A 12,986-nucleotide genomic window follows, 5' to 3' on the forward strand; every position below is an offset into this window, starting at 1 on the left:
GCGTTGCACTTGATAATTATTTCCACCCTGATTTCCAGAGCGGAACTGCGAACCTTGAGCATTGTTTGGCCGGGTGTTCCTGCTGGACTGACCTTGGAATTTTCTCTTATGGTCAGATAGCTCCTTCCTTTTGCTTTCTAGGCCAATTGCCTTGTTCAGGAGTGTCTGGAAGTTGGGGAATGTGTGACTCTGAAGTTGATAGTTCAGAGGTCCAATCAACCCTTCCAGAAAACGCTCTTGGCGCTTCTCGTCAGTGTCCACTTCCTCAGGGGCATAACGTGAAAGCTGAGTGAAGCGATCACGATACTCACTGACAGACATATTCCCTTGAGTAAGGGAAAGAAACTCCTTCTTCTTCAGCTTCATGATTCCTGAAGGAATGTGGTGAGCGCGGAAGTTCTCTTGGAACTCCTGCCAGGTTATTGTGTCAGCATTGGGATGTGCCGCTGTGAAGGCATCCCACCAATCGGACGCAGCTCCCTCGAGTCTTCCTGAGGCGTACAAGACCTTCTCCCGGTCGTTGCACTGAGTGATGTCCAACTTCTTTCCGATAACCTTAAGCCAGTCATCGGCATCCAAAGGATCAACCGCATGAGAGAAAGTTGGCGGGTGATGACTCATGAAGTCCCGGTGCTTATCTCTAGCCGGGGGTGCATATTGCTGCTGCTGGGGTTGCTGATTCTGTTGGTTCTGTTGCAATTGTTGAACCGCAGCAGTGAGTCCTTGCAGAATCTGCATTTGGGCGGCGATGAACTGTTCCATGTTGGGATTAGGTGGTGGCGGTGGTGGTGGTGCTTGTTGTCCACGCTGGTTCCGGTTGTTAGGTCCTTGACGTTGGTTCACCATCTGATTTGTTAGGAAGTGAAGTCCGTAGAAAAGTGAGGAGTAGAAAAGATTCAAGAGGGAAAATAGCTTAAGTTTTACAAATTTTATATGTTCTTATGGCCATCATTCCATAAGACCATAGCACTCAAACAAAGATTCAAATCAAGCATTTCAACCAATCACCATCACATGGTTGATATTTATTAATATAAAAATTAAAGATAGTTTCATCGTCTAATGCGAAGCGTAACTTATTACATCATGACCAACACTCCTACAGCAGCCTAGTGACGGATCCGGCCTCTCCGTAGCGCAGCCTCTTGCGGGGAGGAGACAATGCCACGGCGGGAACCTGAGCTTCTGGCGGATTCAGTCCCTGCAGTTGGGTTTCCAGGGCTGCAATCCTGGCGTGGGCGTTCTCCAGCTCCAAGTGCACACTGTAGAGGTCCAGAGTGGCACTGTCTAGGTCGGTGTTGAGACCGGCCACTACACCAGCTAGGGTGTTGAGGCGATCCTCACCAGGTTCACCTGGGACAATGTTGGTCTGGCTCTCTCCACGCAGGCGCTGAGGGAGATGCCTGAACCTTGTGTTCTGCAGCTGCTGCCGGTAGGTGTGGCTAAGCGACCACAGGGTCCGACGGGCAGCGTCGCTGACAGAGGCAGCGTAGGTAGACAGCGGTATCAGGGACTCGTGAGCAGACAGAGTCCTGAATCCCCTGTCACCTGCATCCATCACCCTGACATGGACGCGAGTGATGTAATAGCAAGCCCGGGGAGGCTCGCTCACTCGCCTCGTCTCGTACAGGGGGCGGACGTAGGCTCCTAGCTCGTGCAGCACTGCCTGCAGCAGGTTGGGGAAGTGCCCTGTTTCGAACATTGATGTGTAATGTTCGACAACTGGACCAATCCCCATGAAGTGGTCCTCCTGGGCGTAGTCAGCTTCCTCGTGGACGTGTTCGTCCTCTCCATCGTCGTCGTCGTCGTCATCCTCGTCGTCGCCGTCTCCGGAGTCATCGGGGTCGTCGCCTCCAGGTGCAGGTGCTTGGAAGGCTGGTGCCGGTGATGCTGACGTCGATGACGCAGCTGCGAAGGCCAGGGACTCGGCCAACGGGGTGGGGGTCGGCAGCTGCTCCTCCGAACTGTCCTCCAGGTTGATCACGTTCGCCACTCGGACGGGAGGAAGGTTTGCTGGAGCATCCTCGACTACCACTGGGTAGGCCGGGATCTGTTGGGGCTGAGGGGCGTAGCTGGTGTTGACGCGAGTGGTTTGAAGAGTGCGAACCATCTACAAGAGAAGAGTCAACTTAGTTGAATTTCAAAGAGATAAGACTGATAAAGGAATTTATAGGAATGAAATTAGCAAGTTTTGAACAACTAAGCTTTCCATTTCTAACTAATCTAACGACCTAGGGTCAGCATAGCTTTGATACCACTTCTGTCACACCCGATTCCAGGGGGTAGAATCGAGCGCATACCATATGTGTGCCAGGATCCATTTCTACACATATGTTGACGTCACAAGTGTAATATATCAAAAGACAATGCAATAAAGGCGTAAAAAGAGTATAAAACTTTATTACATCATCTGAGACATAGTGTCTTAAACAAGTATCACATCAAAGTAGAGCGGAAATAAACAACTGGGCAATCTTCCACAGGAAGTTGACCGGCGCATCGTTAGACTTAGAATTCTTCGTCGATAAATTCTCCATCAAAGTCTCCAACATCACCCTCTGATCAAAATATTAGCAAGGGTGAGCTCACTTATGGTCGGGGCTCAGCAAGTGGGGGAAAAATTAATGCAGGTATAACAAGGTGAGGCTAAGGTTGAGCAGTAAGCATTTTAGTTGGTCAACATTTTATTATCAACACCTGCCTTACTAACAAGAGTGAATCCCAAATATCCCAATTAAACAAAGGAATATGAATATAACAAAAACACTTAAGTGAAACCACTTAAGCAAACTGTGGGCAGATCATCGGATCTCAATTTATGTCCATCTTTAAGTGCAATTATCATGTGAGGAGTCCAGGTCGCTCATAACCGGGAGCACGGCTGATATATCAGTTTTACACTCTGCAGAGGTGGTACAACTTTACCCACAAGCCATGTATCCCATCTAGCCCGGGTTGATCGGACCCTTAGACACTGCCGAGGTGAATGGCTAGGGATCCATTATGAGGTTTTCACAAAATACACTTAATACGAAGCAACCCGCTAAGGTTTCTAAGACGATGGTGATGGCCCCCTGGGTGAAGTACCTTAGCCAAGAATACGACCCCATGTCAACGTGGGCTGCCAGCACCTACCGCTCCCCCTCTTGCCCATCTTTCAGGTAAGGTTGCTAGGCACTAAGCATATAGAGCTAATTACCAAAGCCAGAGCCATGATAGCACTCGTGGTTGCACTGTTATCCTGGGTGGTCACTCCATGTTCCAATTAAATTTGCAATGAAGTTATCTTAACCATCGGGTTAATGCCATAAATGCCAATTAAATCTTTGGAACATTAAAATCAATTAATGGGTGACATTAAGAAATTATTAGGTTGAGCAGTAGCGTAAATCTCGCACAGCTTAATTATTTCCCCAGGTTAAACAAGGAATACAGGTAATAAATCTAGGAAATCCTTAATTAGGTGAAACTCCTCAAATTATGCAGTATATCAAAAGTAAACATTATTAAATGCAATGACTGGGTACAAAAAGAGTATGCAGAGGGAGAATCCACTTGCCTTGCACAAAATCGTCATGCGTGTCGTCTTCAAACGTATTTGGGTCCTCTACCACACAATCAGTTTCTAATAGCGTCGCACATCGTACATACAAAAGAAAACATTCACCAATAAATAAACATACACCATTACATAGGTGAAGCATACATCATACAATAAAACATACATTTAAACAAATCACATTTATAAGAAGGAATGAAAAACATGATTTGTATCTACCCTATAAATCTTAACCATATCAACGATCAATTTATTTGCTATGACTAACTACTTTGTTTCATTATCTTACTAGAAAACTTGTATGACAATTCGACTATGGATATGCATACTATATAAATTCATTTAAAATCATGGATACAACTTTAACCCAAATTCTAGGGAATCTAGTTTATTTACTAAATAATTATCTCTATCGTAAAACACGGGTCACATTCTAGTTTTAGTCTTTCTTTCTAAAAGGAAATTATATCAATTGTTAAAATATTATTTATAAATCACATAACCATAGTATTAAAGAACTAACTTAAACTACAATTTTTATCTCTACTATTTAGATTACGTTGGACTATATTGTTTCAACGTCAATAAAATATTTACTATTTCTTAGCGAATAACCAATATAATTATATTGCGCATGAGCTTGTCTATAAGCCAGAATCATAATGTAAGCAACGGTGAACGCATACTTATTTATCTATTAATACTAATAAATAAATCAATACATTTTCTAACTCAAATTAGTTAGTGTAGCAAGAATGAATTTAATAATATTAATATTCTAAAAGTCTACATAAAATTGGTAATTGTACTTTTTATAAAACAAGTGAGGATAACCTGACATAAACTAGTATTTTGTTTAATCCAAAAATCTAAGTGCTCAATTTGCGAACATGATTATTTAACTAGTAAAAATCCATTTACCACACTACCGGTGATATTTTCCCCTTTTCTAAAAAAAATGCTAATAAAATAATTAGATAAATCATCTAAAAATCCTATAATATTCATATGACATCCATACCATTTTCCATATCCATTAAAATGCACCTATAATTCTCCAAGTAGTTTCTAACATTTATCGTGACCAAATTTAACTACAAAAATTCCTATCTAGCATTTTATTGCCAAAGTGACTACTAAATGTTGTCATATTTCTCTAATCCAAAAATTCAACGCCACGACTAACATGACATAACACGGTGCTAATAATCGCATGAATCTACCAAACAATTCCATAACGCTCACATACACATAAATCGAAACCACATGTGTTCATATTACAACAAACAAAATATACAACTCATGAATCGAATCAAAAGCTCTTTATAAAATATACAAAATAATTCGGGTTGCCAACAACCTCGGGTTCGTGCGTGTGACGGGGACGGATCGACGGAGAGCGGGGCTCGACTACGGACAGCGGATGGCGTGGCTCCGGCGAACTCCACGGGTTCCGGCGACGAGCGGCAAACTCCGGCGAACTACGGCGACGAACGACAAGCAGCGGCACTAGCGATGAGCACTAGAGAGGGACAAATTCGAGTAGGAAGAAATGGGGAGGCTCTGCTGTCCCTTTTATAGAGAGAGGGAGGGGAGAAGAGAAGTCTGCAGGGAGAGGGAGAGGCGTCGGTGGTCCATCAATGGCATTGCAGTTTCTTCTCGGCATCAATTGTTTGAGGAATGGGAGAGGAGAAACGGAAGAAATGAAGTCCATAACGCAAGAAACGGTCGCGCGGGTCACGGCTCGGGCTTGGCTTCCACGCGCGGGCGGCTGTCGGCGTCGCGCTGGCTGGGGACTGCTCGCGGTCGTCGCGCCGGGGCGCGGCTGCCGCGGTGGGGTCGGCTCGGGCGCGCGGGTCTGGGCTCCTGCGCAGAGGCTGGCGCGCGGCGAGGCCATGCACGCGCTGCTGGACGTCGTGTGAGAGAGAGCGGTGGGAGGAGAGAGAGAGTAGCGAGAGAGAGAGAGAGAGGTGAGGGAGAGAAAGAATAGAGAGAGGAAGAGCTGGGAGGCGGCGGCTGGGAAATTTCCGAGAGCGCGCGCGCGTGATGCGCAGTAGTGGCTAGGGTTTGGGGCATGGGCCCCTAGTGGGCCGGTAGGTGTAGTTTTTTTTTTAAATTCCGAAACGCTTATTTAAAGAGCACAAAAATTTATAAAAATTCACCAAAAATGTTTATAAACAAAATACTCATTTTTAGACTAATAATTATTATTTTTCTTAATTATTGATTAATTACTAAGATTTCTTTTTAAAAGGAAAACAACAATCATCCGATAATCAAACAAGTGCATGCAAAGAAAACAATGCAAATGAACAATTAAACACTAAAAATTTTATTACCCTAATAAATATAATAACTAAATTTATTATTTTAATTGACGGTTTTTATGGTGTTACAAACCTACCCCTCTTAAAAAGAATCTCGTCCTCGAGATTAAGAAACTTCCGAGAATAACTGGGGAAATTCTGCTCTGAGTTCATCTTCTCTTTCCCAAGTGGCCTCATCTTCCGAATGATGACTCCACTGGACTTTGCACATGTTAATGACTTTACTCCGCGTAATTCTGCGAGATGTTTCCAGAATTCTGATTGGGTACTCCGAATAAGTCAAATCCTCATTAACATTCAGTTCCTCCATGGGTAATTGTTCTTCTGGTACTCTTAAGCACTTCTTGAGTTGTGATACGTGAAATACGTCATGCACATCTGATAATCTATCGGGTAGCTCTAACTGGTAGGCTACTTCACCTTTTCTTTCCAAAATCTTAAATGGGCCGATATAGCGAGGTGATAATTTTCCTTTAACCTTAAACCTTTTCATTCCTCTCATAGGTGAAACTTTAAGGTAGACAAAGTCTCCTACTTCAATCATCAATTCTCTTCTTCTATTATCAGCATAGCTCTTCTGTCTTGACTGTGCTGTCTTCAAATTTTCTCTGATAATTTGTACCTGCTTTTCCGCCTCTTGGAGAATCTCTGGACCAAATACTTGACTTTCTCCAGTTTGATTCCAATAAAGCGGTGTTCTACACTTCCGTCCGTAGAGTGCTTCAAATGGTGCCATTTTAAGACTTGCTTGATAACTGTTGTTATATGAAAATTCTGCATAAGGCAAACTTTTATCCCAGCTTCTGCCATGCTTTAGAGCGCAAGCTCTTAGCATATCTTCCAAGACTTGGTTTGTTCTTTCCGTTTGCCCATCCGTTTGAGGATGATAAGCTGAACTAAAGTTTAGCTTGGTATCCATGGACTCATGAAGTCTTTTCCAAAAGCGCGAGGTAAACTAGGTTCCTCGATCTGATACGATCTTCTTCGGTACTCCATGCAGACAAACAATCCTTGACATGTATAATTCTGCTAACTGGGCTCCTGAGTAAGTTGTCTTCACAGGTATAAAATGTGCCACTTTGGTTAACCTGTCTACTATGACCCATATTGAATCATAGCCATCTCGGGTACGGGGTAGTCCAACTATGAAATCCATACTGATTTCTTCCCATTTCCATTCCGGTACCTTGAGAGGTTGTAGCAATCCTGCTGGTCTTTGGTGTTCAGCTTTAACTCGCTGACACACGTCACATAATGCAACATGAGTAGCAACATCTCTTTTCAAACCGTACCACCAATACTTTTCCTTAAGATCCTGGTACATCTTTGTACTTCCAGGGTGAATAGAGTAAGCTGAATCATGAGCTTCTCTCAAAATAAGTTGGCGTAAGTGCTCGATTTCCGGTACACAGATTCTTTTCTTAAACCATATTGTGCCTTGTTCATCTTCCGTGAAATCTGGGGCTTTACCCAAACTAATCAAAGATTTAATTTCCTTAATCTTCTCATCGGACTCTTGTCCTTTACGGATCTCTTCTTCCAAGGTAGATTCGACTTCCATCACTGTTGCTTCTACATTATTGAGAAATCCAAGGTTGAGTCGTTCCATTTCCCAGCACAATTCCTGTGACATCAAATGAGTAGTGATGTTGTTCACTTGACCCTTACGGCTCAAAGCATCAGCTACTACATTTGCCTTTCCGGGGTGATATTGTATCTCCAAATCATAATCTTTAATCAACTCTAGCCATCTTCTCTGTCTGAGGTTGAGTTCCTTCTGAGTGAATATATATTTCAAGCTTTTATGATCCGTGAAGATTTTGCACTTGTTTCCAATCATATAGTGCCTCCAAATCTTCAAAGCATGCACTACGGCTGCTAGTTCCAAATCATGTGTAGGATAATTCTTCTCATGTTTCCTCAACTGTCTTGAAGCATAAGCAATCACCTTTCCTTCTTGCATTAGCACACATCCAAGTCCAAGGTGTGATGCATCGCAATACACATCAAATCCCTTGTGGATGTCTGGCATTACCAGTATTGGTGCAGTGGTTAACCTCTTCTTGAGTTCCTCAAAACAATTCTGACAAGCTTCATCCCATTTGAACTCTTTGCCTTTCTCCAGTAGAGAGGTAAGAGGCTTCACTAACTTGGAAAAACCTTCAATAAATCTTCTATAGTATCCTGCTAATCCAAGAAAACTTCTGATCTTGGACGCATCTGTGGGTTGCTTCCAATTTAGTATCTCACTTATCTTTCCTGGGTCCACTTTAATTCCACCATCGGTAACAATATGCCCTAAGAAAGCAACTTCTTTCAACCAAAAATCACACTTCGAGAATTTTGCGTACAGATGGTTGTCACGAAGCTTTTGTAGGACTAGCCTTAGATGATCTTCGTGTGTTTCTTCATTCGGAGAATATATCAGTATGTCGTCAATGAATACGACCACAAACTGATCCAAATATTCCATGAATACTTTATTCATCAAGTTCATAAAGTATGCTGGTGCATTAGTCAGTCCAAATGACATGACCAAAAACTCATATAATCCATATCTCGTCGTGAAGGCTGTCTTCGGTACATCTTCTGCTCGGATCTTTAACTGATGATATCCCGATCTCAGATCTATCTTCGAGAATATCTTAGCTCCCTTCATTTGATCAAATAAATCTTCAATCCGAGGTAGTGGGTATTTATTTTTGATGGTTACTTCATTCAAACTTCTATAATCCACACACATTCTTCTCGAACCATCCTTCTTGTTCACAAATAGCACTGGGGCTCCCCAAGGGGATGAACTTGGGCGAACAAAACCTTTTTCTAGTAATTCTTCTATTTGTTTCTTCAGTTCTACTAAATCTTTGCCATCCATTCTATAAGGTCTTTTCGAGATAGGTGCGGTTCCAGGTACTAATTCAATAGAAAACTCTATATCACGGTCAGGTGGCATACCTGGTAAATCTTCCGGAAATACGTCTGGGTATTCGCACACTACTCTGATATTTTCCAAGGGCTTTTCTTCCAAGTGATTGATCACTGTCTTCCATTTTTCATCTGTTGACTTGTCTATGTTGACTTGGATTCTTTCACCTTGAGGACTTGTCAACGTAATTGTTCCGTTGGCACACCGTATCACTCCATCACAACTTTTCAACCAGTTGCATCCAAGAATCACATCAATACCGTTGGATCCTAGGATCACTGGGTCGACTGAAAAATCTATTCCTTGAATCTTGATATTAACATGAGGGCATGAGTGTGTGGCCTTCATGTCACCTCCCGGTGAACTAATGTGTAATATCCTCTTCAGAGGGTACTTAGGTATGTTATGTTTTTCCACAAAAGACTCAGTTATAAATGAATGTGATGCTCCAGAGTCAAATAAAACTGATGCAGGTATGGAGTTAACAAGGAACATACCATACACAATGTCGGCATCCTCAGGCACTGACTCCGCAGTGACGTGATTGACCCTTCCTCTGCTCTGGTTCTGTGGTGTCTTGTTTTGAGCCGATCCACGAGCGGGGGTGCTCTGGTCATTTCTCTGAGTGTTGCTCCTTTGAGGTGTTTGCTGGTTGCGCCTTGGGCAATTGTTAGCATAGTGGCCTAGTTCACCGCACTTGAAACAGCCGTTGGGTTGGACTGGTGCGTTGCTTCTGGCCTGAGTGTTGTTGGTGCCACCCTGACGGTTCTGTGAATTTCCACCAGACCTCTGGTTGGTCTGGGGGTTGCTCCTTTGTTGATTCTGATTCTGGTTGTTTCTCTGGCCTTGCTGTCCAGAGCGTTGCACTTGATAATTATTTCCACCCTGATTTCCAGAGCGGAACTGCGAACCTTGAGCATTGTTTGGCCGGGTGTTCCTGCTGGACTGACCTTGGAATTTTCTCTTATGGTCAGATAGCTCCTTCCTTTTGCTTTCTAGGCCAATTGCCTTGTTCAGGAGTGTCTGGAAGTTGGGGAATGTGTGACTCTGAAGTTGATAGTTCAGAGGTCCAATCAACCCTTCCAGAAAACGCTCTTGGCGCTTCTCGTCAGTGTCCACTTCCTCAGGGGCATAACGTGAAAGCTGAGTGAAGCGATCACGATACTCACTGACAGACATATTCCCTTGAGTAAGGGAAAGAAACTCCTTCTTCTTCAGCTTCATGATTCCCGAAGGAATGTGGTGAGCGCGGAAGTTCTCTTGGAACTCCTGCCAGGTTATTGTGTCAGCATTGGGATGTGCCGCTGTGAAGGCATCCCACCAATCGGACGCAGCTCCCTCGAGTCTTCCTGAGGCGTACAAGACCTTCTCCCGGTCGTTGCACTGAGTGATGTCCAACTTCTTTCCGATAACCTTAAGCCAGTCATCGGCATCCAAAGGATCAACCGCATGAGAGAAAGTTGGCGGGTGATGACTCATGAAGTCCCGGTGCTTATCTCTAGCCGGGGGTGCATATTGCTGCTGCTGGGGTTGCTGATTCTGTTGGTTCTGTTGCAATTGTTGAACCGCAGCAGTGAGTCCTTGCAGAATCTGCATTTGGGCGGCGATGAACTGTTCCATGTTGGGATTAGGTGGTGGCGGTGGTGGTGGTGCTTGTTGTCCACGCTGGTTCCGGTTGTTAGGTCCTTGACGTTGGTTCACCATCTGATTTGTTAGGAAGTGAAGTCCGTAGAAAAGTGAGGAGTAGAAAAGATTCAAGAGGGAAAATAGCTTAAGTTTTACAAATTTTATATGTTCTTATGGCCATCATTCCATAAGACCATAGCACTCAAACAAAGATTCAAATCAAGCATTTCAACCAATCACCATCACATGGTTGATATTTATTAATATAAAAATTAAAGATAGTTTCATCGTCTAATGCGAAGCGTAACTTATTACATCATGACCAACACTCCTACAGCAGCCTAGTGACGGATCCGGCCTCTCCGTAGCGCAGCCTCTTGCGGGGAGGAGACAACGCCACGGCGGGAACCTGAGCTTCTGGCGGATTCAGTCCCTGCAGTTGGGCTTCCAGGGCTGCAATCCTGGCGTGGGCGTTCTCCAGCTCCAAGTGCACACTGTAGAGGTCCAGAGTGGCACTGTCTAGGTCGGTGTTGAGACCGGCCACTACACCAGCTAGGGTGTTGAGGCGATCCTCACCAGGTTCACCTGGGACAATGTTGGTCTGGCTCTCTCCACGCAGGCGCTGAGGGAGATGCCTGAACCTTGTGTTCTGCAGCTGCTGCCGGTAGGTGTGGCTAAGCGACCACAGGGTCCGACGGGCAGCGTCGCTGACAGAGGCAGCGTAGGTAGACAGCGGTATCAGGGACTCGTGAGCAGACAGAGTCCTGAATCCCCTGTCACCTGCATCCATCACCCTGACATGGACGCGAGTGATGTAATAGCAAGCCCGGGGAGGCTCGCTCACTCGCCTCGTCTCGTACAGGGGGCGGACGTAGGCTCCTAGCTCGTGCAGCACTGCCTGCAGCAGGTTGGGGAAGTGCCCTGTTTCGAACATTGATGTGTAATGTTCGACAACTGGACCAATCCCCATGAAGTGGTCCTCCTGGGCGTAGTCAGCTTCCTCGTGGACGTGTTCGTCCTCTCCATCGTCGTCGTCGTCGTCATCCTCGTCGTCGCCGTCTCCGGAGTCATCGGGGTCGTCGCCTCCAGGTGCAGGTGCTTGGAAGGCTGGTGCCGGCGATGCTGATGTCGATGACGCAGCTGCGAAGGCCAGGGACTCGGCCAACGGGGTGGGGGTCGGCAGCTGCTCCTCCGAACTGTCCTCCAGGTTGATCACGTTCGCCACTCGGACGGGAGGAAGGTTTGCTGGAGCATCCTCGACTACCACTGGGTAGGCCGGGATCTGTTGGGGCTGAGGGGCGTAGCTGGTGTTGACGCGAGTGGTTTGAAGAGTGCGAACCATCTACAAGAGAAGAGTCAACTTAGTTGAATTTCAAAGAGATAAGACTGATAAAGGAATTTATAGGAATGAAATTAGCAAGTTTTGAACAACTAAGCTTTCCATTTCTAACTAATCTAACGACCTAGGGTCAGCATAGCTTTGATACCACTTCTGTCACACCCGATTCCAGGGGGTAGAATCGAGCGCATACCATATGTGTGCCAGGATCCATTTCCACACATATGTTGACGTCACAAGTGTAATATATCAAAAGACAATGCAATAAAGGCGTAAAAAGAGTATAAAACTTTATTACATCATCTGAGACATAGTGTCTTAAACAAGTATCACATCAAAGTAGAGCGGAAATAAACAACTGGGCAATCTTCCACAGGAAGTTGACCGGCGCATCGTTAGACTTAGAATTCTTCGTCGATAAATTCTCCATCAAAGTCTCCAACATCACCCTCTGATCAAAATATTAGCAAGGGTGAGCTCACTTATGGTCGGGGCTCAGCAAGTGGGGGAAAAATTAATGCAGGTATAACAAGGTGAGGCTAAGGTTGAGCAGTAAGCATTTTAGTTGGTCAACATTTTATTATCAACACCTGCCTTACTAACAAGAGTGAATCCCAAATATCCCAATTAAACAAAGGAATATGAATATAACAAAAACACTTAAGTGAAACCACTTAAGCAAACTGTGGGCAGATCATCGGATCTCAATTTATGTCCATCTTTAAGTGCAATTATCATGTGAGGAGTCCAGGTCGCTCATAACCGGGAGCACGGCTGATATATCAGTTTTACACTCTGCAGAGGTGGTACAACTTTACCCACAAGCCATGTATCCCATCTAGCCCGGGTTGATCGGACCCTTAGACACTGCCGAGGTGAATGGCTAGGGATCCATTATGAGGTTTTCACAAAATACACTTAATACGAAGCAACCCGCTAAGGTTTCTAAGACGATGGTGATGGCCCCCTGGGTGAAGTACCTTAGCCAAGAATACGACCCCATGTCAACGTGGGCTGCCAGCACCTACCGCTCCCCCTATTGCCCATCTTTCAGGTAAGGTTGCTAGGCACTAAGCATATAGAGCTAATTACCAAAGCCAGAGCCATGATAGCACTCGTGGTTGCACTGTTATCCTGGGTGGTCACTCCATGTTCCAATTAAATTTGCAATGAAGTTATCTTAACCATCGGGTTAATGCCATAAATGCC

At 44.8% G+C, this 12,986-nt stretch overlaps 1 pseudogene; it reads right to left on the reverse strand.

The window, feature by feature from the left end:
* Positions 1-1,099: 1,099 nt before the first annotated feature.
* LOC109940369 (uncharacterized) lies at positions 1,100-8,896 on the reverse strand (annotated as a pseudogene).
* Between the last annotated feature and the right edge of the window lie 4,090 nt (positions 8,897-12,986).

Source organism: Zea mays, chromosome 6, assembly GCF_902167145.1.
Source record: "Zea mays cultivar B73 chromosome 6, Zm-B73-REFERENCE-NAM-5.0, whole genome shotgun sequence".
NCBI lineage: Eukaryota > Viridiplantae > Streptophyta > Magnoliopsida > Poales > Poaceae > Zea > Zea mays.